The sequence below is a fragment of the Triturus cristatus genome, chromosome 9 (assembly GCF_964204655.1).
Source record: "Triturus cristatus chromosome 9, aTriCri1.1, whole genome shotgun sequence".
NCBI classification, from domain to species: Eukaryota; Metazoa; Chordata; class Amphibia; order Caudata; family Salamandridae; genus Triturus; species Triturus cristatus.
In genome coordinates this window covers 949,271,366-949,297,343 of record NC_140592.1, presented here as the reverse complement: position 1 = coordinate 949,297,343, position 25,978 = coordinate 949,271,366, and the positions used below count along the sequence as shown (strand labels likewise).

Genomic DNA, 25,978 nt, shown 5'->3' with positions numbered 1-25,978 from the left:
ACATGAAGAGTTTTGTATTCAACAACTTTCCCAAGTTACCTACAGTCTTTAGCACCCCATTTTTCATTTTGGGGGTGGAGGGGTCTTCAGTTGTGACGCCACTGACTAGGCTTCTCCCTTGCAAATGTATCATAGGCCTAGACAGTGTGCTTTTTAGTTTCAAAGTCTCACAATTTCTGAGAACTGAGGTGGAATGAGCAAGCACTTTGATTAAGATCACACAACAAGCCGAAGCAAAAAGCTAAAACAGGAGCCCAAGTCTCCGTGTGTCAAAGCATGAAAACTAGTCAGGCTAGAACATCTGCATTAGCATGGAACGAGCGATGACTCCTACTCCTAAACAATTCAATGCCACGGTTACCTAGAACTGCTCCCAAGTCCAGAAATTATCCAAAAAGTCTGATTTTTTGTGTATTCTTCAGCTTCTAGACAGCCTTAAAGGAGACTGTATTGTATTGCATTGATATATCACAGTTTTCATTTTCTTACTATTTTCGTTCCGGTCCTTTAGCATATTTGACTAAAAGCTATTCCATTTTATGCTTGAACAAAGTGTTCATAGGGTGAGACAGTAGTGATTACTTTCTGCATTTTCTTTTCTCGGAGGTCCTACCAAGATCAGATTCTGACACTTTCCAGCGGATACAATTTGCTGGATGGAATTAAAAATACTTTGTCTACAGGTACAATGGCAGAAACACTCCCACTGAAGGAATATTTACTGACAAAGGTTGGATTTACAGTGAGAAATGTGAAGTTAGTTAAAGATGGTTGTTGGCCCTGCTATTTTTGAATGCCCAAATCTATAGCACTAACTTATGCTTTTAAATTCAACATGAGTTAAGGGTGCTACGCACTGGAGGAAAGAGAGGAAGTACAGGGAATAAATATATATGTGGTTTGCGGGTGGGGTGGAAAGCTAATATAGTGCACCCCCGGGTCAACCTGTATAACCATGAAAGAATTAGCTGCCATAGCAATGAAGAACAAGTTACTTATCTTCGGTAACGATATATCTATAAGAGACATATATTAGTTATGGATTCCTCACCTTGGAATTACCCCCAGGCGTCAGACTGGATCCGGAGAATATTTTCCTCAGAAGTACACCCCTGCATGTCGGTAGGTGGCGTCGGTCGACTCCGCGTTAGTCCTTGGCATCGTGATTGCCGGAATGACATTGTGCTATCTACTTAGACACCGCCCCGGCACGCTGACGTCAGTCAGTTCTTTACACGACCGTCCACGCCAGAAGCGCAGAGCCTTGCAAGACATGGACCACTGGTGCACAAAAACTAGGGCCCTGAAAGGAAGTCCCTTACCCTAGAAGTCAGTTCGCAGAATGGGGAGGATGGGTGGGGCGGTGAGGAATCCATAACTAATAAAAGTCTCTTACCGATATATCGTTACCGAAGGTAAGTAACTTGTTCATCTGAAAGAGACTATTAGTTATGGAATCCTCACCTTAGGATAGATACCCCAGCAATACCAACACCCGGAGGTGGGCCTGCGAACTAAGTTCACACCAGAAAGTCCTGGAGAACTGAACGGCGAAAGAAGCAGTCTCTCCGGACTTGGCTGTCCAGGCAGTAGTGTTTAGTAAACGTGTGCAATAAAGCCTATGTGGCTGCCTGGCAGATGTCATGAAGAGGGACACACCATTCCCAAAGCAGTAGTGGCTGCCGTCGCCCTGGTGGAATGGGCACACAGCCCCACAGGAGGCTCCATCTTTGCCAAGGAATAGCAGATTTTGATGCAAAGAACCAACCATTAAGAGATGGTCCGCTTATGCACAGCTCGACCTTTCTTGGTGCCCACATAGCCAACAAAGAGCCGGTCATCCACCCAGAATTGCTTTGTGCGATCCAGATAAAATGAAAGCGCAGGTTTTGGATCCAGACGGTGGAGCCTCTCCTCCTCTTTAGAAGGATGCGGGGCGGGAAGAAGGTGGACAAAGTGATGGTCTGTCCTATGTGGAAAGAGGTAACCACTTAGGAAATTAAAGAAGGCCTAGTGCAAAGGACAACTTTGTCTGGATGAACAGCCAGAAAAGGAGGTTTTGAAGAAAGAGCCTGAAGCTCACTCACTCTGCCAGCAGAGGTGATGGCAACCAAAAAGGCAGTTTTAAGTGTCAAAAGTCTGAGAGGACAGTTATGTAGCGTTCGAATAAGGTAAGTGAGAACCAGGTTCAAGTCCCACTTGGGAATTACGAAATGAATGGGAGGAAACAAGTGAGTAATGCCCTTAAGGAAGCGATTTACAATAGGGGACTTGAAGAGAGAAGGCTGATCAGGAAGCCGAAGAAAGGCCGAAATGGCGGAAAGATAGTCTTTTAGAGTGCCCAGAGCAGAACCCTGCTGGGCCAAAGAGAGAATGAAGAGGGGAACCTCTGAAAGGGGGGCAGAAAGGAGATCCACAGCCTTTGCTGTGACCATGCCACAAATTTGTTGCATCTACAGGCGTATACTGTTTTGGTGGAGGGACACCTGGCTGCCAAGATAACATTACAGACTTCAGGAGGAAGGTCGAAAGCGGTCAATTGTCGCTGGTCAATCTACACGCAAGGTGGTGAAAACTGGACAGGTTCGGGTGGAGGACCGTCCCCAGCTGCTGCGACTGAAGATCCTCACGAAGAGGCAGTCTGATCGGAGGATCGATGACCATGTGCAAAAGCTCAGGATACCAGACTTTGAGCCCAGTCTGGGGCCACAAGAATGACTTGGGCCCAGTCGCGATTAATCTTCTTCAGCACTCTGGGTAGAAGTGGTATAGGCGGAAAGGAATACAGAAGACTGCAACTCCGCTCGCAAAGAAAACCGCCACCTAGCGAGTGCCACCTTGGAAATTCCAACTCATAGAACTGCTGACATTGCGCGTTCTCTTCGGTGGTGAATAGATGTAACCAAGGCTCTCCCCACTGCTGAAAGAGCTTGCACCACCTCTGAGTGAAGACGCCATTTGTGATCCATCATGCACCGGCAGTTGAGTTCACCCGCCCTTGTGTTCAGAGAACCTGCCAGGTGTTGAACACCAGGGACATGCCCTGATGTTCCAGCCACTTCCAGAGACAAAGTGCCCCCTGGCACAGGGTCCACGACCCCACGCCGGCCTGTTTGTTGCAGTACCACATGGCGGTGGGGGTTGTCCGTGAACACCTGCACCACTCTCCCTTGACAGAATGAAGGAATGCCTTCAGTGCAAGACAGATTGCCCGAAGCTCCAGAAGGTTGGTGTGGAACTCGGACTCTGATCTCCGCCTCCCCCATGTGCCGCCCCACCTCAGAAATGATACATCGGTCACCACTGTGAACTCTGGTTGAGGAAGGGAGAGGGACCTGCTGTGGACCCAATCCTGGTTTGTTAGCCACCACTGTAATTAGTGTGCAGTGCCCTCCGAGGTCTGGACGCAATCGGAAAGATTCCCAATATGCTGTGCCCACTGGAACTTCAGAGCCCACATATGCCACCTGGCATAGTCCACCACCAGGATGCAGGAGACCATAAGGCCCAGTAGCCTCAGGGTGAGTCTGACGAAACTCGGGATAGAGGGTAAAAGACCAGAATCGCATCCCAAATGTCCCGGACTCGCTACTCAGGAGGATAAGCCCGAAACTGCGCTGTGTCCATAACCGCTCAGATGAAAAGGAGCTTCTAAGAGGGAATCAGGTGTGACTTCGGCACATTGATGGTGAACCCCAGAGAATGCAGGAGGTCGGCCGTAGTCTGGAGGTGGGAGACGACAGCCTGGGGCGAGCCAGCCTCGAACAGCCAGTCGTCGAGATAGTGGAAGACTGGGACTGTTGATCTGCGCAGATGAGCTGTGACCATCACCTTCGTGAACACCCGAGGGGCGCTGGTAAGGCCAAAGGGGAGCACGATAAACTGAAAGTGCTCGTGGCCTACCATGAACCATAGGGAACGCCAATGGCCCGCCAGGACGGGGATGAGAAAATAAGCATCCTGTAAGTCCCACGCTACCGTCGAGGGCAGACAGGACCTGGGCCAGTGTCGACATTTTGAACTTCTCCTTCCGGAGGAAGCGCTTGACGTTTCTGAGATCCAACATAGGATGCAGGCCCTTGTCCTTCTAGGGAACCAGAAAGTAGTGGGAATAACAACCACGACCTACTTCTGGGCAGGAACTCACTCGATGGCTCCCATGGCCAAGAGAGCCGTAACTTCCTGTTGGAGAAGGGTAAAGTGATCCTCCGACATGCAATAGAATTGAGGTGGCATGGATGGAGGAGTAGTCTCAAAGGGGAGGGAGTAGCCCCTTCGGACCATCTGCAAAACTCACCTGACCGACGTGATGTTGAGCCAGTGGGGGAGGTGATGACGGATCCTGTCACCCACTGGCGAATGGTGGCCCTGAAAGGTCGGACTAGGTGGGCTTGGAGGCAGCTGCAGCAGGGGCTCTGGTGGACTGGCCCGCCTGCTGGCCCCCAGACGCACGACGTGGGTCCCACGTACCCGGCCGCGCAGAGGCTGGACAGCATGAACAGGCTTGTGGCTCTGGACGGAACGTGGCGGGCACCCCTTCCGTAGCCACGAAAGGGGCAAAAAGCAGACTTCGCGGGGCAAGAGGTAGAAGCGAGGCCCAAGGACCTGGCCATAGCCCTGGAGGCCTTAAAGAGCTCAAGCGGTTTGCCTGTTTTGTCGCCAAACAAGCGATGGCCATCAAAGGGCATGTCCAAAAGCGTAGCGTGGACATCACCTGAAAAGCCAGTGGACCTCAGCCATGGCGAATGACGTTGAAATCGTACTGCCCAGCGATTCGGTGGTGTCCTGCCCACAACGTATGGCAAACTTCGCTGCATCTCTCCCTTTGGCAACTGCATGGGAGAGCACGGCCCGGGCCTCCTCCGAGTACTGTGGCAGCACCTGTGCGACCGTGTCCCACACCAAATGAGAGTAACGGCCCAAGAGACATGCAGCGTTTACTGACCGCAGTCCTAAGCTGGAGGAAGAAAACATGCTCTTCCCAAGGTGGCCCAGCTTCTTGGATTCCCTATCAGGTGGTGCGGTAGAGAATGCACCCTTGGAGGTCGAGGCTTGGACCACCAAGCTCCCAGGGGCGGGGCGGTAGCATTGGGCAATGATCTTATCCACAGGAGCCCCTGTGTTGGGCTTGGACCAAGTGCCCAAAAGGGTGTCCGTGAGGGCCTCATTGAATGGCAGCAGGGGATCCAATGAGGCCGCTGCCGGCTGAAGCACCTCGGTCAGGAGGTTAGTCCTGACCACCACCGCTTCAAACACCAAATGCACACAAGGTGCGGGTCTGAAAGAGACATCAATTTGCGGCAGGAGTCGCAAGCTTTGAAGCCGGTTCGAGGACGGGACATACCTATGTGCACCAGAAGTCGAACGACTCGAAAAGATGTCGACAAAAAGTCGCAAAAAGTGACTCGAGGTACCGCTCTCTCCGGATCTGCGCTGGCTAGAGCGGAAAAAGAAAGAACAGACGTCTGCGCGCAGTTGTGGCGTCTAAGTAGATACCGCGACATCATTCCAGCGATCACGACGCCAATGACATACACTGAGTCGACTGACGCCACCTACCGACACACAGGGGTACTGCTGAGGAAAAAATTCCCCAGATCCAGTATGACGCCTGGGGGTAATTCTAAGGTGAGGAGTCCATACCTAATAGTCTCTTTCAGATGCAATAAACTCTATATCCCCACTTTTCAACGCAGTGGGTAGTTCATCCTCTAGACTACAAGTACACACCTGTGATTCTCAAGGGCTGATCCATGCTAGGTTTTAGGTTTTCCATATACTCTGGAATATGCAAATTCCACCAATTTAGATCGACTATGTTATGTTAATATGTTGTGAAGACTGACTGCGGAAATCCAATATGGTTGACTGTATTTACTGACAAAGAACAGTTGTCATGAACACGTGCCATGTATAAGAGGATTGACTCAACAGTATACAATACTACACCTACTTGGTCTGAAGTTCTGTCCTTGGTTATTCAATAGTACTAGCCAGCCGTTATGTATCTCAGGCTCTTTAAAATGTATGTACTGTTTACTGTTCTAGCTCCCTTCTCTTCTATTAGCTGGAAGCTGACGAACACACAATGCCTTTGCTATGAAACATTATTTCCAAATGTTACACCTGACCACTGCCCTGTTTGCTGCAGCCCCATCTTGTGACCTACTCATGACTTGTCAAATTTGTTGTTGGTAAGCATGTCAATGTTTCTGCCATATCCTTAAGTCCAGACTTCCTCTGTTTTTAGAGGTTCCATTGTTTGGCAAAGAGAAGTCCATAATGTGGACAAAGAGAAACACTATAATATATAAACGGAACAAAAGTTTCGCCAAATAATAAGCCATATTTAGCAATTGCCTTAACAAAGGCACATTCACACATTTATTACTATAGTGCACAGGTCAGATTCCATGGTATTACCACAGTACAGTGAAAGTGACGTGAGAAAAATATCGTTTACCGTTTCATAGATCGCATGTTACAATGGCTTTGCATTGATTTTTGATTTTCCTTCGCTGCATGCAGTTGATCACTTCAATCCAGGATTTGCTACATACCTTTTCTAGACAAAAACAGCTAAGGTATAAAGCAAATATGAAAAGTGCAATATGCTATTGAATACCATCACTCTCACCAATGTTAATAAAGAGCATATAACACTCGGAATATCTGCATATATTTTCTCTCTCGCTTACAAAGCTCTCACCGGAGTGACATTTTTAAAAATCTTTAATAACTTTAACACTATTCAAAATAAATGCACGAAACGTTCTAAAGTTTTCTTCATACACGTTGATTCGATTCTGGAGAGTTCATGAAGATCTGTCAAGGGAAGTCAGAAGGTGTGAAGTGTGCAGGGGCCACAAAAGTGCTGAGTCTCTTCTTAATTGTCGTACGATTTTCACCAAACCTGAATGACGCAAAATAGGCTGGTACAAGAAACCATCATTCTGAGGTTTTGTAAAAAAGCTGCGCACCATTTTTTGCCAAAACTAGGGCTCAAATGATGTTATAAAAATGAAGGGTGATCTTGGCAGTTTGGGTACCATGTTGCCGATGCAAGTTTATAAAATGGTTCATAATACACTAAATGCTACTATTTTCAGTATATCTCCAATCAGTAGCAGTAACATTGGCAGTTATAGGAATCAAGGCTCTAGTGGATACTTCACTTGAGCCTTGATGCAGAAGACCACATTTCCCATTGGTGGCTTCTGGGGAGGGGGGGGGGGGGGGGGGGTATGCTTTGCCATTGTGTGTATATTCACTGGTCCTTCAGACAGCCTGATCTCTGAACATGTTTCAAGTGCCACTCACGACCAACTGGCTTGGAGCCCTTGAAAAGCCCCAGGACATGGATCTACCACTTCAATCCACAAAACTGGATTGTTTCGCCGACTTGAACAAAATTGGAGAATTATGTGCCCAACAAAGGCAAGGAGCTTACAGGTTCTATAATCTCATTTCCAAAATCCTTTTGCTCACTCTCTATTCTGCTTAGCCTTGAAATTGAAAGCCTCTTTCAGTGATCTCAGGACTAATTGGTGCCAAACCTCCAGCCCGGTGCCATTTTACTGTGCTCCTTTTAAACAGTGTTTGGGTGTCGAGACAAGGGCAAGCCGCCAGAGTGCTGTGCCCCTACAAAACTTCGGTTTAGCGTCCAACTGTTAACAGCTAGCACACAGTATTTCACCTTACCTAAGCAGTCTTTTTGAGACCTGGGAGAACCACGATAATGGGAATTAAAAGCTTTGAGCTTTAAAAAGCAAATGGTTTGCCACAGGGGAAAGCTGCAAAGAGGCCAGTGAGCAAGAATATCTGACACTTTGTGCTTTAAATCAGTTGAGCTTTTCTTTTATTTTCAGAAAAATAAAGTTTAAGTTGTAGACCTTGTTGGTAGGATAAACAAGATCATTTCATATTTCTGTAAAATTCTGCTAGACAACTATCACTCACTGCCCCACATAAAATAGGCAAGGAAACTTTTTAAACATTCACACTGGTCTCCATAAGGTTACAACTGTAAAAGGGTAAGAAACCAAACCACCCGTCTTAAAAGGACAACTGTTTTTGCCAATCACAATACTAACATTGTTGCCAACCTCTCCTCATGATTTTCTATGAATAACAAAGGGGCATACCGCCCTCTCTTACGATTCGCATGGAAGTGTATCATGGTTTGTGAATGACAAGGGCTGCCAGTGCCCACTCACACTGAGTGAATGACTACTAGGGCTTAATAGACAATTGACCTACAGGTTGCTGCATGCTTCGCTTATGCTTCTTTCACAAAATACCCAACTTTTATTCCATCACTGCAACCCTCTAGAGGACGGGGTACAAAAATGACACTTTGTGGAGTCAAATGCAGAGATCGAGGCCTTCTATGCCGCAAAACTCAACTCGTAGCTACTTAAGGAAGGCAACATCATCATTATTAATGAGACAGGATCTCTGCAAACCCTGAGACCAGACTGTTTTCCGATCGATACACATGGGAACTGCGATAATAACAGGGCAGATCACATAGCAAGACGTTGAGCAAACTCGGCACTTCTGGTTCTCCCGGCAAACAATACATCTAGTCAGCTTCTTAGTTTAACCCATTGGGGTGTCTAGTAGGACAGTTCAGTCAGTGTATACAGGTGCTAAAGAATTGTGCACACAATTCACAGTTTCAAATTCGGGCTAGGCAGATTTGTCTGTTTCATCCTTCTGAAAACTATAAAAATAGTAACATTCCATTATGTGAGAGCGTCACCGGATATTTAGAGCCATGGAGTCACAAAACGTTGGCAGCAAACGGACATATATAGAATTCATTCAATATGATTTTATTCATACGTTTCTTGCAAGAAACGATGTCCTACATCGTACTCTAAAAACATAATTGTCAGTTGTTCAATTTGCAAGGTTTAGCATGGTCAAGCGGAGCACTGAACGCAGTCACACAAAACAGGAGGTTCCTGACAGTAACACAAACAGGGCAGCACATCATGGATCAGAATAACTGCATGGGTGGCTAACACAAAGTGTGTCAGTTACAAGAGGAGTTATAAACTAAACCTCTATTATCACCTCAATGACTGAGCAATGGTGAGCAAACTGAGACAACTGCATAGACTTGCCACCTCGAAGAGCACTTTGCAAAGCTGAATCATGAAATGTTAACACTCTTGCGTCTTAGGCTCCTTGCAATGAGTTACACTCTTTGACATGGTCACTTTCCCAACTCCTGCCAAACATCTCTCGACAGAGCCCAATTTTAGAGAGCGGACATTTTCTAAACCAGTTCAAGAAGCAAGGCCTCCCAGAAAGACTTTCCTAGAAGACAGAGGCAAGGCTGGCTACACATGCAGGCTCTTAGCAGAAAGCATAGCTTGTTGCATTCACACTGCAATTATCATGCACTTGTCCAGTATCTTGTACGGAGTCTTCAACTCTGGAATGACCACGTTCTAAGTGCTCCCATTACAGCAGGTAAAGAAAATGAAGCACAGGGTGACTGACTTCCCTTCCCAGGGTCATGCAATTTGGTCAAACTTTATTCAAAGGACTCTGGCCTTGAGGTTCACGAAGAAGCACATGAACAACTAGAAGGCATCACCGCCTTTATTTATTGACTCAATGAGCCTTAGAAAACCTCTTTGATGCATTTCAGCCACAGCAGCACATGCTACAACAACACAATAAACATTTACTCAAACAAGTCAGTAGGTCATGAAACCTGGTGGCGTAGTTGTTACAGAGTCCCTCCCTCTGCTGATGAGAGGATGCAGTTGGTCTTGGAAAGCGCATGCTGTTTCTGGCTGATGAAGTCTTCTTGAAAGCCTGAATGGATAGGAATATATGTTAATAGTCCCTAGTTCTTTTGAGATCTCATGGTGGGGGTCTATGGAGATCTAGACCAATTGTCCTACTATTCAGAGCGCTGGGATCATATGATAATGAGGAAATGCATAAATGGAAAAATACAACAATGCAGAACTCAATATAGGGTCCCCTTTAACAAGAAAAAAAAGGTTACATAAGAACAAAGTCCTGTGCACACGTTTCAGGGTTTCGTGGTTCCAGTGTAGGAACCGTTACTTGTGTGTTCTTTGTGTGACAAAAATTGTGAGAGTGGACATCAAGCGAATCTTTCTGAAGATATTTATGTATCAAACCAAATCAAATAAAGAAATGAAAACCAGCCGACACGTGTTTCGTCACAACGTGATACAATTGTGACTCTTCAGGGCTGTACAAAGGAATCTTGGAGCAAGAGTCGCAGTCCCGGTGAAAATAACTCAACCAGGTGCGGACAAGGGTACATCGGAAAGTATGGATCAGAAAGGAAGGGAAGGGTCGTCCTTCCTACGTGTTCCAGAGGTAGTCTGGAAACACCAAAAAACGGACGTGCAAGTCCGTGCGAGCAGGAGACCTCGGCTCCCGCATGAACGCGAATAGTCGTCGCGTTTAGAGTTCCAGTGATTCGGAAAAAAAAGGTTACATGGCTTTGAGAATTATGGAGAAACCTTTAGAAAGTATAAGAGAAGGAAAATCATGTTCTGACTGTAACCTTAGAGATCCCAAACATTAACACTTAATACAGGTACAACTTGTAACTCTCACACTAACCACAGCTTAAGACCTAACCCTAACAATAAACTTGACTCTAATTATAAAAGTAACACTAAACACAACTCTCATGCTGCACTTGAACAGAATACTTCCTTTCACCCTAACCACACAGCTAACATGAAGCATAAACCCAAGTATAACCTTATCACTAACCAAACTACCAACCCTAACACTTTGGACATAATCGGAATGCAAACTTAACTCCTCAGACCCAATCCTATCCCAAAGCCTAATGCTGACCCTAAGCCTGCAGTGCATACATTTCTACGAACGAAAAACGCATCCAATGTTTAATGCATTTTCTCCATGGTTAATAAAAAACAATCTTAATCTTCAAGTAATGACAACAGTGCTGCTTCCACCAGGTTTACTTTCTTTGCGCCTGAACGTATTTGCGACTGGACTGGTCTCAAGTTTGCAGGTAAGCTGCAGAGGGGGGGGGGGGGGGGCAACTCTTACAGGTAACCAAGTCCTTGCTCTCAAGGAACTTATCACTTGGTGTAGATTACTGTGAAGTGGTTTCTTACACGCCTATAGTTCCGAGAGAGAATAGAAAATGTATTGATGTGGTTGCACAAATGCACCAGCTTTCACATGCCTCGGTTATTGCACAGCACCAATAAAAGATAAAAACAATTCTGTCTGGTCGTTTGATTCTTGTTTGAACATATTTTTCGCTGATTAGGAAGACTCAATGGTATCTTCTACTGACAATATCCGTATATCTACTGTTCTTTTCACACCTTCAGACAATTTGGTGGAAAAATACACTTTTACTCCAGTTTTGGTTCCATTTCTGGCCCAGAACAAAATCTAGGGAAGTGTTCACAAAATCACTGGACGTTTCCGAGAGAAATGGGAATACAGGCCAATTAGCCTTTTTACATATGTAAATAGGACTTAGAAAACTGACTTTATACTTCATTATAGGGCTGACAAAAGATTTACCATTCCATCCAGACTATGGAACAATAGACACAATGTCTTCAGCCTCAAAGTGATACACACACATACATAACTCGTGATGATGCCGATCTAAAAGAAAATGTACTGTAAAGCAAGATTTTAATTCTCCTTACAACTTGATCAACAAAGAAATCCAATCCAGACATACTTGCATGGAGAAAAATACTATAGACGTCCAAAGGCAAAATGTGCTTTCTAATTATTTTTGAATAATAGTGGTTGATGTCAATATCGGAGGAAAAAACCGACAATGCATGCAATTTCCTCTCCTAAGGGAGTGCGTATCATTCTCGGTCAAAGCCACTACCACCTGTTTACTTCTGGCTAAAGATGATAAGTTTTTTATCATTCCTTGCAACAGTCTCCTATTTTAAAAGAGTAAAGGTAATTCTTGGAAAAAATGGTACGTTAAAAACAAAATCCATCTGCACAGCTTCCCACACTTTGCATCTTCCCAGTTCGCCAGGAATAAGTAAACATAAAGGTGGATCAGCGACGTTCATTCCCAGTCACTGAATAAGATGCAGGGCTGATGAGGCTTTCTACAAAATTAAAGCCCATGGTGAAGGGCAGAGAGCATGGTGAATTGCAGACACCCCCCCCCCCCCCCCCCCGCCGCCCCAATCAGCGAATCTTTTGGAACGTGTAACATCTACATAAAAAAAACAAGGACAGGGGAGATGACTAGTTCTCCTCACAATATTCAACATGGTTCAACAATCTATTTGCAAACATAAGATCCCTACCAAAAATCACATCTTTAGGAATGTCCATGGACCACACACCTGCTCAGAGATCTTGAGGGACACAAAACTCCAATTCAGAATTGTAAAATAATTGGCAGGCATCAATGAAGCACCTCCAGATATTGCAGTTTGCAATATACACAGCATAAACCAAATCATAAATCAAATCACAATTAACAAAAATCACAAACGGACTGTAAATTTCTACTTTGCAAGTAACACTGTCCTGTAAAGTTTAAGGTAATTCAAAGGCACACACCAGGAGGACAAGTCTCCGGAGGAGATTGTCAGGAGTGATTTGTGGCGACTAGGCATGAAGACCAAGAAGGCACACCAGGTTAAGGAGCCTTAACCTCAGGGCCATCAAATGGAACCCAAAGTACCTGGACCAGTACAAGGTCATGGATCAGCACATTAGTGGTGAGACAGGAAGGCCTTAGGACCAAAGGATGCTCCCCTGAGGAAGATGCAAAGGAAGATTGCTGAACAGCCCGAACCAAATGTAAAAAACTGATCCTCACCCACGTTGATTATTAAGTGAATGACAATAACAGCAAGAGTAACTGTGGCAGTGCTGAGCAGAACCCTAACTGGGAAACTGAAGAGAAATGTTGGTCACAGCAAACAGGGGAGAATTGAAACAAAGGATCCACAAGCAGAGAAAATGCAGAAATATCCAAGCTGCAAAACCAGCAAAGAGGGGAAAATTTGATTCATCAAAACTCGACTTAAAGAACGGAGGTCAATCAGAGCCTGGTACTGGAAGAGAAAACACAATATAGCGCTGGTGTTTCAGGATACCTCTAAATTAACGGACTTCAAACTTTTTTATTTAACCCCCCACTCCCCAAGAGGAAAAAAAAAAATCAGGGCCCCACCTCAACATTTTTTTGCACTTATTATATTAAGCTGCCAGTGTTTAAATATGTCAAGACTGACTTAAACACTGCAGTTAAGTTCTGTTAGTGTTTTAAAAATGCAATCAAATACATGATTGCCAAACATACTATACTGGTCAGGCAGGCCTTACTAACATGTAAGAGTATCCACAGGGTGATTATTAGAGATGGAGTGAAAGTTTTGAAGAACATTTGGAGCTCCTTACCTTTTGACATACTTTCAGCTAAGATAGAGGTGTGGCGCAGCGGCCAGGGCAACTGACTCCGGAACCCGGGGCTCACAGTTTGATCCCCGGTGCCAGATCAGCCCAACTCCATGTGACTCTGGGCACTAGCTTGCTTAATCTTCCCAACGGCCCCCAGCGTCTTGACACCTTTGGGTAATTGTTCGCGCTTTACAAATACTGGATATTTACAAATAAATGACAAGAGGTGTTAGTGATTAACTATTACAGAGTGGATTACTGCTGCTAATTTTTGGCCCTGAAAACAAAGCACTTATCAGCATTTACCCCACCCCCCCCTTCCCTCCTATTGCCCCCCCCCCCCCAGGATCACTTGAGGCCCGCCCCTTAGTTTGAAGACCGTTGCCCCACGATATCAGGACATTCCATTATGAAGGACTTGGGCATGTAGGCGGAGAGAATTAGACATCAAAATACAAGTTATCTTACTTGCAATAATAGTTCTGCAGTTTCTTGTTGATGCACGTGCTGTGCATAAACCATTCATACTCTATTAGCCATGGAATATTGCACCATGTTCCTTCCGACGCTTCTTTTGGGTGGGCTGTAGGTACTGGATTGCTCTGCAACATGCCGCCCTGAAAACCACCATGCTCCAGGAAACTGGCTCCACCTTGTACTTGCACCCTCCAGGAGGACATCCCCAGTTTAGAGAAAAGAGAAGAGGCCCTGCTGTGCACAGACTCAAGGAGAAGTTCAGACTGCGAAAATGTACACTACTGGACCGAAGAAATTACAATTCAGGAAAAAGAAGCCTGTGTAAGGTTCAGCCCTGACAACCCTGTGCCTTAAGTACAACCAAAGAGATGGGACCAGGAAAAGAAAAGGTGGGGAGGTGTCAACGTGTAAACAGGCTTAAAACTCCTCAAATGCTGTACTCCTTCCTGGAGACTAGGACATTTTAGTTTTCACCAATGCCTAAATTGGTGCGATAACTCGGGGATAAAGCATTTTATGCAGCAATCTGTGTGCTGAATACATATCACATTTTAAAACCGAGCACCAGAGGCTAATATTCACTTTCCAGATGTAAATCTACTAAGGACAAAGGAGTTGGATGATAGTAACTACTGGCATTTACAGGGCCGTAAAACAGCAACATCTATGTAGCAAGTGCTTCATAAACACACAAACAGTTGCATCATTATTACTGCCGCGTGCTTTCTACCACTTGCCCTTGGAAGAACGCCCAATTATGAAAGATCTCCTTTGCAGAAACTTCTCAAATTGCGAAAAAATAAATACAAATAAGGCAAGGGAGAAGCGAGTATCAGATCTGCTGTGTAAAAATTGAAAGCAATTGTAGACTCCTCAATAAAAAAGCAATTTTTCATCAAACCTGTCAATATCGGAGAGATGGCCATTAAGAACATCATTACCTTGAAAAGGGCTCATTAGATTACTTTCAAGGAGTAATCCTGTACCAACAAACGGAATAATGACAGCAGCACCGACAACAGAATGTTAACAGCAAATCAGACACATTCCGGCAGGCGCGGATTGTAAACACCATAAGAGTGGAGAGAACAAATTTCTTTCTTATGGTGGAATGTAAGGGTACATTGTTTATACTGGAACATATTTTCCAACACAGAGCTATGGGGGTTAGACTGAATGCAAATTATGTCATCTGTGGCCCACGGGTACATGGGCTAACACATAATATGACTGTCACTGCTGGCCTTCATCGTGACCAGTCATCTTGCAATGCGATTGGACATATTACAGTTTCATACTATGAGACACAAAGCTAGCCATCGAGGGAGACAGAGGGAGAGGGAGATAAGAGAATTTGGGAACAGAAAAAATGGAAAACAAGGGAAGCGCAGTGTGTAGGAATACAGGCAAGTGTAGGAATGCATGAGTCAGTGAAGGGAGAAAGATAAGCAAGAATAGCTAAGAAGCATTAAAGACTGACAGCCAAAGTAGGAGAAAAGAAGAGAGGCAAATGCCACAACTCCTGCGGAGGTTGAGGGTACACACACATGCATATGTGCTTGTCTGTTTGCCAGCAGTGTGGCATTTCTCTATAACAGGCATCAAACCTCCCTGACGACAGTCCATGGTGAATGAAATATTAAAGGTGGACCAGGTACAACAATGAATGTGCATAACATATTGTAAGCATAATTCAACTAATTCTGGCCAAGGATGACAGAATTGACAGCTTTCTAGACATAAGTTTGGTCTAATCATGGCATCCCAAGCATAATCGTGCCTAACGAAGGTATAAAGGAGTGAGCCTGGGTGGAGTCCTCCTTGACGCATTGTTGGCATTCCTAGCATTATGCTCTCCAACTCCTGCATAATAATGGTCCTGGTATAAGGAGGACCATTCTTAACATATTTTGGTAGCTTTGTTCTAATAATTGCCATCCTTCACAAAATCGTGTCCATAGTTGCTTTAATGTAGGCATTCTTGGCATTATGGGGCCAAAGCCTGGCACGAGATATTGGTACATTGGCATGCAAGGCAGAGGCAGCAATTGTACAAGCAAATAATAAGTATGACAAGCCTTTGCCTGGGGAACAAAGGTGTATTTACTAAAAATGGAAAAAATATATTTCGAGACAAACTTTCTCCAGACAATTACATACTTTGATTTAGGAAAATTGAGCGTAGCAATAATTAAGAACTTGTATTTGGTAGAAAAAATGTTTATACTTTCAAAAACTGACAAGATGATATGTAGACAAAATTATTGCAGTTCCAAAATGTAATTCTTGGCTTGTTGAAGAGATTTATTGCTGATGTTCTTTTCCTAGTGCCAGAGGGAACTTGTTTTTATTGTGTTTATAGTATTACTCATGTTGTGGCATTTTATGTTGAAAAACATGTTTATGTTACTATTGGTAACCCTGCCTGAGGCACTAGGGACGGCTTCTACGGGATGCATGTTGTGACCACAACTGTAATCTTGCCTGATGTACTCACTATTGTATCCCCTAACTTTATGCCAGTAGCTGACGGTCCTTTTTATTTATCATCAAAATATACCGTTATTTAAAAGAATGCATACGATAATCTACATTTTCTCATGTTTTTCGGTTGGCACTCAACTTTGCTATTCATCCTGGCTTCCATTTCCGCTTTCTATTGGTTCTTTTCTATAAAGCATGTTGAATCCTGCAGACATAAGATACTGTAAATTACTGTAGTAGATGCAACCTAAGACTTAAAATGCTAGTGCGATCACAGCTGAACCTGTCCTGAATAGATTTTAAGCCATCACAAAAAGCCAATTTACACCACGACAGCTCATATCACGTCCGACAGAGACACTTAATAGTTGAAAGAAGGATGAAAGCCTGTAATCTATAGGGTTCAAATAGGTATCTCCTGTGAGGAATTAACTCATTGTACTATCTTGCCTGCAGCCATAAAAAACATATTTAAAAATCTCAGAAATTGCAATTTCCAGAGATAAATGCAACTAGAAGCAAACGCTGTTTTTCTGAAGAGAGTGACAATAGGATTTTAAAGGTGTATGAAACAGTAGCAGCCCCAGCAAAATGCAAGGAACAAAACTGGCTAAATGAAGTAAGAAAATGTGTTGCATTAGAAAATGCCACCTGTAGATAGAAAAACAGGGGCTCAATAAGCACGATTTCAAATCTAGGTAGCACCTACCAGCAGAAAAGCTACATCTGAACATGTAATGTCCAGATCCTGAGCTATGAAATCAGGATCTGCAACGTTTCTGAGCACAAATGAAGCTTAGGACTGCTGATAACTCCTTTTTGTACCCAGGCGAAAGTGTCAACTAGTGGTGAGAGTAAGAGAGGCCCTATGGAAGCATCATGGGAGTAGAGAATGTAAATGTGGAGAGCAGCCATTTTTAGAGGTTGTAGGGTTATTTTCACAATAAAAAAAAGGGGTAGGAAACTAGGAGGAAATGTATAAATATCCAATTTCCCTAAAATTCTCATAATCCAAAAGCTGAGGTTTGGAAAATTTGATGTAGTTTTTCATGGTGCACGCCTACCAATTTATTTTGTATTTCCAATAAATGTGGGAAGTTCTGCACCCTGTGTCTGACTCGATTTGTTAATTTTTGGGATTCACTGTAATTTTCAAAAGTCCATTGTCAAACATTTTGGTTCTCCACAAATATATTACAAAACAGCAGACCTTGTACTGACACCGTCTGGGATACCGTATGCCACATTGTAAGGAGGGATAGACATCAACAGAGTGCTGGTTGATGCAATACATTCCCTATTAACATTTGTAGTCTTCATTCTTAGCTTCCGCCACATCACTCGGGCACTTTCAAAACAGACCATAAGACTGTAAGGTGCACATAAAAGTTGAAAGACAAACATGAAGTTATACATTTCGATTTTATACAAAAACTACAACAGAAAGTGCTAGACATTATGGGAACATTTAATGAAAAATTGAACTACTGGGAGCGTTACACAAATAGAACTTTTGAACGGGTGACAACATGAGGTTATTGTTCGCTAGGTTTATTATTTCAGATGTCTTACAGGAACTTTAGGGGACAAAAAGAGGAAATCAGTGTATACTTTTCAATAGCTTTCTTTTTTGTAATTATGGAACAATTATAAACCTTCACTGCCAAGACTCTCGCTGTACATAATGTTTGTGCACTAGGGTGGGGTCCTTGCCAGAATTTCAGCATATCTGCATGCAATAGAGTTACATACATTAAATCTAAATAGGCATCTGTTAAATGTCGAGTGGTTATGCTTAAAATGTGCACACCGTCCTCACTAGACACTCTCAACAACAAATGGGTCTCGTAGCTTGAAAGAGGATTATAAACCATCATCTTAGTTCACTATGAAACATTTTTTTACGCCAAATCGCCATTAGATCATTCTTTAAATGTAACACCAATAAAACCATCCTTGTTAAACACCATGGCAACTAAATTGAAAAAGCCATTAACAGGATCGCAGTTCTTTGTGACCATTAACCTCAGACTGAAATGCACTGGGCCATATTGGCACACACACAAAAACTGGTCTTTATCATAATGCTGTCCAGACAGAGGCAGCATTCAGAGCACGTGGAAGTGGGTGGTGCTGCAGAAATGTAAATTAATGAAAAAAATTAAAAGAGGGAGCAAGACACCATGAGGATATTCGTCTGCTGACGGCAGATATGTTACTACTGAGTTGTCTGTTCTCTTAAACTATGTTGAAAGAGTCATATGGTGTTTAAGTCTGCTTGGATACTTGCTGAAGAGATTAGGAATCCACTTTAAGTAACAGGCAAGTAATTAAACTGTGCTGTCCAAAATTATGGTAGTTGATTTCATATACGGCTGATGACACTGTATGCAAAATTCCAAGAGTAGGTTGACTATTTTTAAAGTTCATATAAGGATATCGTTTTTTCTTTATCCAAAGTACAATAAAAAATACCAAGGAAGAATTTTGAATACTTTCTTCTCTGGATCTCACTTGCAACTATAGTCATGTGTGAATTTGTGATCCCATGTCCTACGTTATAAAGCCCGGTCTTGCCTAAACAGCCTTTTGGCGCATAGAGCATTGTGGAACAAGACTTGAAACTGAAAATAACCCTTTCACTTCCAGAGGGACCAGTGCCATTCCAACCAGTCAGGCTTCTATTCTGCACACTGTGCCTGCTTGGGGTATTAGTGCGCTCCCCATCCCAAAAATGAACTGGCTTGTGCTTCGATGGAAAATCAAGGAAATACTCAGGCCGCCCGATCAGATGTCTTTCAGCTTTACATGAGTTCATCCATTTCTCACTCTTCAAAGTCAAGACAGTAAGACAGAAGTGAAGGAGGTAGGCAGGGTCACATGGCATTTCCATGAGGGATTTGGAGAAGCATGCTAGTTTTCATGGTCGTTAATGTACACTAACATGATAACTGTGATAGTACAGATGCCACAGGGGATTGTAATGGAGCCACAGGTTACAGATATTATTCTGATGCTGAGGTGATTTCTACAGTAGTAAGCCCGCCTCAAAACCAACAAGCAACATATAGACAAATTAAATGGGGCTCCTATAGGATAGGACGTAATAAGACAAGAGCTAATAACAGTGCAATTGCATATTGCCCCCTTACCACTGTCATTATAAAATTAGGAAAATAGGGCCATGGCTTGTGAGAGAACACCTTTCCTTCAAACTTCACAAAAGACAGGTAAGTAACAAAAATCTGGCCCAGGAGAACGAATACTGGCTCCTGCACTACAAGTTTTTGAAAGCCTCAAGTGAGAGACTGTAAAACTTAAGAACTAGATTAATTGTGAGATATCTAAGAGATACCCTGCTGCCTAAAAAGTCAGCAGTGAATTCCTGTCACACTTATTGCCATCATCTAACTTAATAAATTACTTTTTTTCAAACCAATTTTCATACATTGTAGCAAACATATTAGAACACAAATCACAACAAAAATCTTAGTTTAACTGGTTTACAATGATGCAAAAGGGACCTAAGTCCCATGGAGCTCAAGAGGGACATCGTAACGAAGCTAGTGCTTCGGATTTGGGTTTCCATGCACTCACAAAGCCAAAACATCCTCAACGTCTGGATAGGATGCAGGAAGGAGTCAAAACAAGCATTGGGAAAGTCAACGGGTCTCATCTATGCAAGAGCTATTGGCTTTGGTGATGTGATTTAGCATGCTGTACAGCAGCACACCTGCTGGACAGCATGACTAAAGTTGGGGGAACTCAACGAGGCGACTAGCGCTGGTCGCATCATAGCCTGTTTTTTTTCCTACTCACAGGGATAGGGGGGGGGGGGGTCAAACAACAACGGGGAGAGGTGGCAGGGGATGGGACAAGCAATGACACGGGGAGGGGGTGGGGGAGGAAGGGGCAAGCAACGAGAGGGGAAGGTGAACCAACTATGGGGGAGGGGTGGGTCAAGCAATAACACCAAGAGTTGGGGATGGGTCAAGCAACAACACAGGATGGGGAGATTAAGAGAGACAAGGCAAGTACTGACGCAGAATGTGACGTGAGCGGTGCAGAGACAGCCTGCAGAAATGTGCTCTCTTATGGAGTGCTGCAAGTAAAAAAGTACCTCCAAGAAAGTGCAGGCAGTAGAAGGACACTGCACCAGAATAAGAAGCAGTACTTGGACCGTGTTCCAGGGGAGGGAGGAACACACGAAGAGGAAGTGAAGCCAGCATGGACTGACCAAACAGGAACCAGTAATTAAGAGTGACCATGAAGCAAACCAATGGGAAGCAATAGGAGGGCTTAAAGTCCCCCTTTAAGTTAACAAAATGTTTCAAAAGCAACAGGGCATGTGCTGTCTCAAGGGAGACATACAAACCACCTTACCAATAGCTTTATCGTACGGGTCACCTGAGACAAGACTAAGTGTCTGAATCTACAGCAGCATATGAGGAACCAGAATCTTGGATCAGATTATAAGGACATGCCTGTAAGGAAGGATGACATTTGCGTTAGGTAATCTAGACCTCTGGACTGCACACAAGCTTCGAGTCTACATGTATGAGAAACAGAAAGCCTCATAGGGTGTGAAGCCCTAGAGCAGCAAGCCCATTTTGTGTTTGATGTCCTCACAAAGAGTAGAGCACAATATTTCAAGTGTTCTGCTACCACTGCATGTAATTATATAACAAACAACTTAAGGCCAACTACTTGTCCATTCCCATTGAATAAGCAGTTGAAAGCCTTTATGTGAAAATTTATTTTTAGTGCAGTATTCGATAAAGTAACGCATTTTGAGATTACAGTAGAAGTCTATGTTTTATTCTTTCACATTCAATCCTTTCACTCTTTGTGGTTTTGCGTTTTCATTATCTAACGCGGTCTGAACACATTAGGATCTATTTAAACCCAATATTACTCTAAAATAAACAAAGAACAAATAGTTGGCTAACCTACTCAGCCTTTACTTTGCCAGTTACAGTCTGATGCGTTAAGTGTGGCTACAGGGTTTCTCTGCAATGACGTCCTAATACCTCTTACTCATCTGGTCAAAGTTTGAGCTTAACTTCGAGATTTCTAGAATATTGTGCAGTTTTATTCTCTCATTTAAGGGCGTGTCCACAAGATATTGGGAATGGAGTTGAAGTAAGAAACAATGGATTGCGGAGACCATTGACTAAACTCTAACATTTTGACTACATATCAAAATAATTTCACTGATCAGAAGGGCACACATATTTCACGAGGCCTAGACCTTCATCACTTGCCTCTATCTACTGCCTCTTTCTACTTCTCTCGGTATCTGTTGGTGAGGCGGGACCTTCAAGCAACTCCTCCTCTTCCATGGATCTTTGTTGGTAGGTGAGTACCCCAGTGATTAATATGTAAAGGAAAGAATGTTTGTGCTGAAAGCTCTTCTCAGCAAACCCCGGCAGGAGCAATTAAACTTCCACGCGCCGAATACAATGGCGGAGTATATTTCCACCTCATGCTTCTTTAATCCACTACCACACAGTACTTGCCTGTTTATCTTACTCTTGCAGGTTACTGCTATGTCTCTGTTTTTGACAGTTATTTTGTCTTTCTTTTCCTCAGTCTTTCCGGTCGGTGTTTTTTTCCCTCTCTTGCACTTGGAAAACATTTGATGTGAAAAAATAAGTGCTAGTCCATAAAAAAAATAAGTGCTGGTGCGCCCTTCCACCAGCAACCACTCTATATGGACGTTGTGTTAAAACAAGGAAGAAGGAGCTTTTCAGGGCACTGAATGGAGCCCTCTGCTACTCGGGCTGAAAGAGAGATATGGAGAAGTGCCCATGAAGCATCTAAACTTCTAAAGGGTCACAATGTACTTCTGAACTTGATTCTTCCCTGGCAGAACAGAGCCCTGGAGCTCTCCCGCCAATCCTTGGTGGGCAGATAGACAATCTGCACTCTGGTCTGTTGCAGGCAGACCAAGTACAATGCTGATCTTGAATGCTCCTAGTCTGCCTGATAGTCAGCAGCCCGACATAAAATCTAGCTCTCAGCCGGTGTTAAATTAACACAGAGCAGTTAATTGTTCTATTACCTTGTTATAAATTTTACTTTGCTTGGCCAGTGGATTTTTATTAGGAATATTTCAAGTAACATGCAATTTAAAACGAGGTAGAAAAAAAAACGTATTCTACAAAATCTGAATTTATGAAAAGACTTCTAAGGCTACAATCAAAAAGGAAAAGGGGCAGGCTCAGATAATGGACCAAATTGTTAAACACTATTTTTGTTTTCCATTTTTGCACCATCAATCCACAAGAGAGGATGCACCGTCATAAACCAGGTAAGACCAGGCGCGCCTCACCACAGTCCTCTTATGTTCAAAGACTGAGGAGTAAAAGGAGGCTTTCCATTTTTGGTACCTCCCCCTCGCTCTGCAGTGGACATAAAACCCACCAATGAAATGTACTGCATGCACATTGGTTCCCCTCCAGTTCCGCAGGGACAGGCACTCCGGTGGGAATTGAAGCCATCAAATCCCACACAAAATGAACAGCTGTGCCATTCAGTGATCAGGAACATCAGCACCCCGCACCCTTTATTACAAAACGAGTAAACCGTTCAAATAAAGAGAATTAATATTAGGGGCATGTGGTACAACTCCGGTTAGGGAACCTAATGTACATCTCGAACACATGTTACGTATACACCGCTGATGACCATATCAGGAAACATGGAAGTTTTACTCGACCCTTTTGCTGGAAGTAACCATCCGCAATCTTTTTGCGTAAATGCACCAAAAGAGTCCAAATTATTTCACAATTTTCCAAATGAGCGTAGTCATTGCAAACCCCACCCGACAGCCGCGTAAGCGTGCCTGATGAGAGAGGAAGGGGGTTACCTCTGTTAAGGAATTACATATGCATCATTTTAGGATTTGTCCGTACACTGCTGTATAGGATGAAAATGAGCATTCGCCCTGTGCGCTCGACGCCATGTCTCGGTGCACAGTTTGAAACAATTTGGCCCTGCTGTTTGCCAGGCTCGCATTTTGATTAAATCTCCCAAAGCCATCTGACCTCGAGTTGTCATCTCCGATAAAGCATGCGCCTTCTGATTTTCATGAAAACAGACAAAAGCAGGTACAACATCCTTTCAAAAAGGGCTTCAAGCCAACTGTAGTAGCTATGGCGGGTTATCCGTTGCCAGGGCAACAGCGTATCGCTACGTGCTAATGGCCTGTCCTTTTGCCAGGCAACAAACAGCCTTGTGATGCAACTGCACCTGTCTCGGCTATGTGTTGCCAAGACGACGGCCGGGTCGCTATGGTTACCATCACGCTAATCGCCTAGCAAGGGCAGATATACAGCACTCTTCTCCGAAAGCCCAGCTGTTCCTCCCAATCTCTCACTGAAGATGGATTGTCAGGGCATGTAATGGAATGCTTTTCAACAGAGATGCCCAGGAACTTCGCTGATGTGCCTTTGAAAGGTAGCATTGTGTGTCACCCGCCCGAGCAAATGCTGGACTTACAAAATGAGAAATACTAAATACTTCACCGTAGCAGCCAACCGCGGACAGCACTTCACGAGGCTGTTGGGAGTGTAATGGATATGCGGTGGCGTCCCGTCGATCCACGCCATTAAAGATGGCTGCACGAGCACACCATCAGCTTCTATTTAAGGAAACACCACGGCCCCTCGAGAGGCAAAGCGTGCTCGGAGACTGGCGCTGCTGAAAGGCGCCAGTGAAATCTAGAAATCAACAACTCGGCCGGTCTTAAAGATGAATGCGTCTGATTGTACATGGCGGGAAGGGTCTGAAGTCGAATTCACGGGGCCGCCATCTTAGATAATGGCATCGCCCAGCTCTTCCGCTTGTAATCGCTGCAGCTAAAAGTGTGAATTCCTCACTAAGAGTATACAGATCAACAGGTGCAGCCTTTGACTCAACACTATGAATGACATACACAGGGTTTTGTGATGTACTGTTATTCCTCGACAAAAATCACTGCACCGTCCTTGGGGTCGCTTATTGTGGGATTTCTGCCGTTCATAGTGGGCAGAAGGGTGGTCTAGTCCCTGCCTACCTATTTGGCTATTGGTTCTGAAAACGGATTTCTAATCCCAGACCCGCACATAATTGAAGTTGTGTTTCTAGGCAAATCACATCCCCTGCCTGTGAAACGTAAAGCAGAGAGAGAGGGAAAACTGGGCGTTCTGAAACGGACCAGCGTTAAAAAATAACACTAAGCACTACATACAAACGAAAGGATCATCATGTGATGCTGTCTGAGGAAACCCCGCGTGGTTTTAACTGTGAACTCGAACATCCACATGTTTATGCTGTTTCTTTACTGTTCAGTGTTGTAATGAGCGCCCCTCCCCACTCATTGTATGCAAAGAAGCAAACATCCTGCATGGAAGGGCCCGGCAAGCTGCCTCCTGTATTCCTTCACAAAGCTGTCACCAGGAGAAGCTGGTTTCCAATATCAACCGCAGGCCGAGCACAAAAGAAAAACACACATGCACAACAATAACCGCCGCCAAACCGGTTCTACCGCCCCCTATGAACTGTTTACATGGCGACGCTCAGTTGCATGGACAACAGCCGTCAGGTTACAGCCCTGTGCAAACATGGCGAGGTCAGCAGCGAGTGCGCAGTCCTCTCTGCCTGCCGGCTCCCGAGGAGCCTTCCACCCTCTTCGGCAGCCACCTCCTGACCAGGAGCCGGGGCACGGGCCTCTCGTCGCCCTCGTGCTGTACCTGGCTCTTACCCTCCAAGACGAATCTACTGGAGCTACCTCACTCGACCCAAAGGCCTGACAAGAACGCGTGGACGTGGGTAAGGCTTCCTAGGAAGTGAGGGCTCAACAGCTCAGATGTGCGATTGTTGCCACCACCAAGTTACAAAGAGAGGGCAATGACTGGGAAACAAATTAAAGATGGGCAGGCGAATTATTCAACGGGAAGAAACACTCCAGTTATGACACGGGGGTTGGATAAGGGCCCAGCTCTATGATTTTTTCTCTGGGAGGGCCGTAAAGAAGCATGGGTGGGCCATGAAAATGAATGAGTACTGACCAAAAAAACCCAAAGTATTTAACCGATCTGACATTTTAGGTATTGGCATCTGTTCGCTTTTGACATTTTCAGCACAATAATCAGCACCCAGGGAGCTACATACTCCGCTTTCTCTGATGTGCTTCCAGCTTTGGGGAAGAGGAGGAATGCTGCTTTTCAGAACTTTAAGACTGTAGCATGCTCCTGGTCATGTGCATCAGCAGAAATGTCTCTGCTTACAAAAAGGGCCACTTTACACCTTTTCATGTTTAAAAAAAACGTTGGCAGCTTTTTACTTTGCAAAGCATTGAATTAAAAAATACGATGCAAAAAGTCCAGCATCATAGTTTAGTTTTCAGGATATCCGTGCTGGTCATTTGTGCATCATAGTGCAGCTACTAAACTGCTGACTTCACACCTCTCTCCAGGACTGAAAGTAGCCTATGTCAACGGTGTTAATCATTTAAATAAAGGATAAGGGAGAGCCCACTGGGCTGCACGCCCCCGTGAAACGTTAAGGTGAAAAATGCTTTATTTCAGTT

At 44.3% G+C, this 25,978-nt stretch overlaps 1 protein-coding gene across 15 annotated transcripts in view; it reads right to left on the bottom strand.

The window, feature by feature from the left end:
* FOXN3 (forkhead box N3) overlaps positions 1-25,978 on the bottom strand; it is a 653,950-nt gene that overhangs the window by 201,671 nt on the left and 426,301 nt on the right. The window lies entirely within an intron of this gene.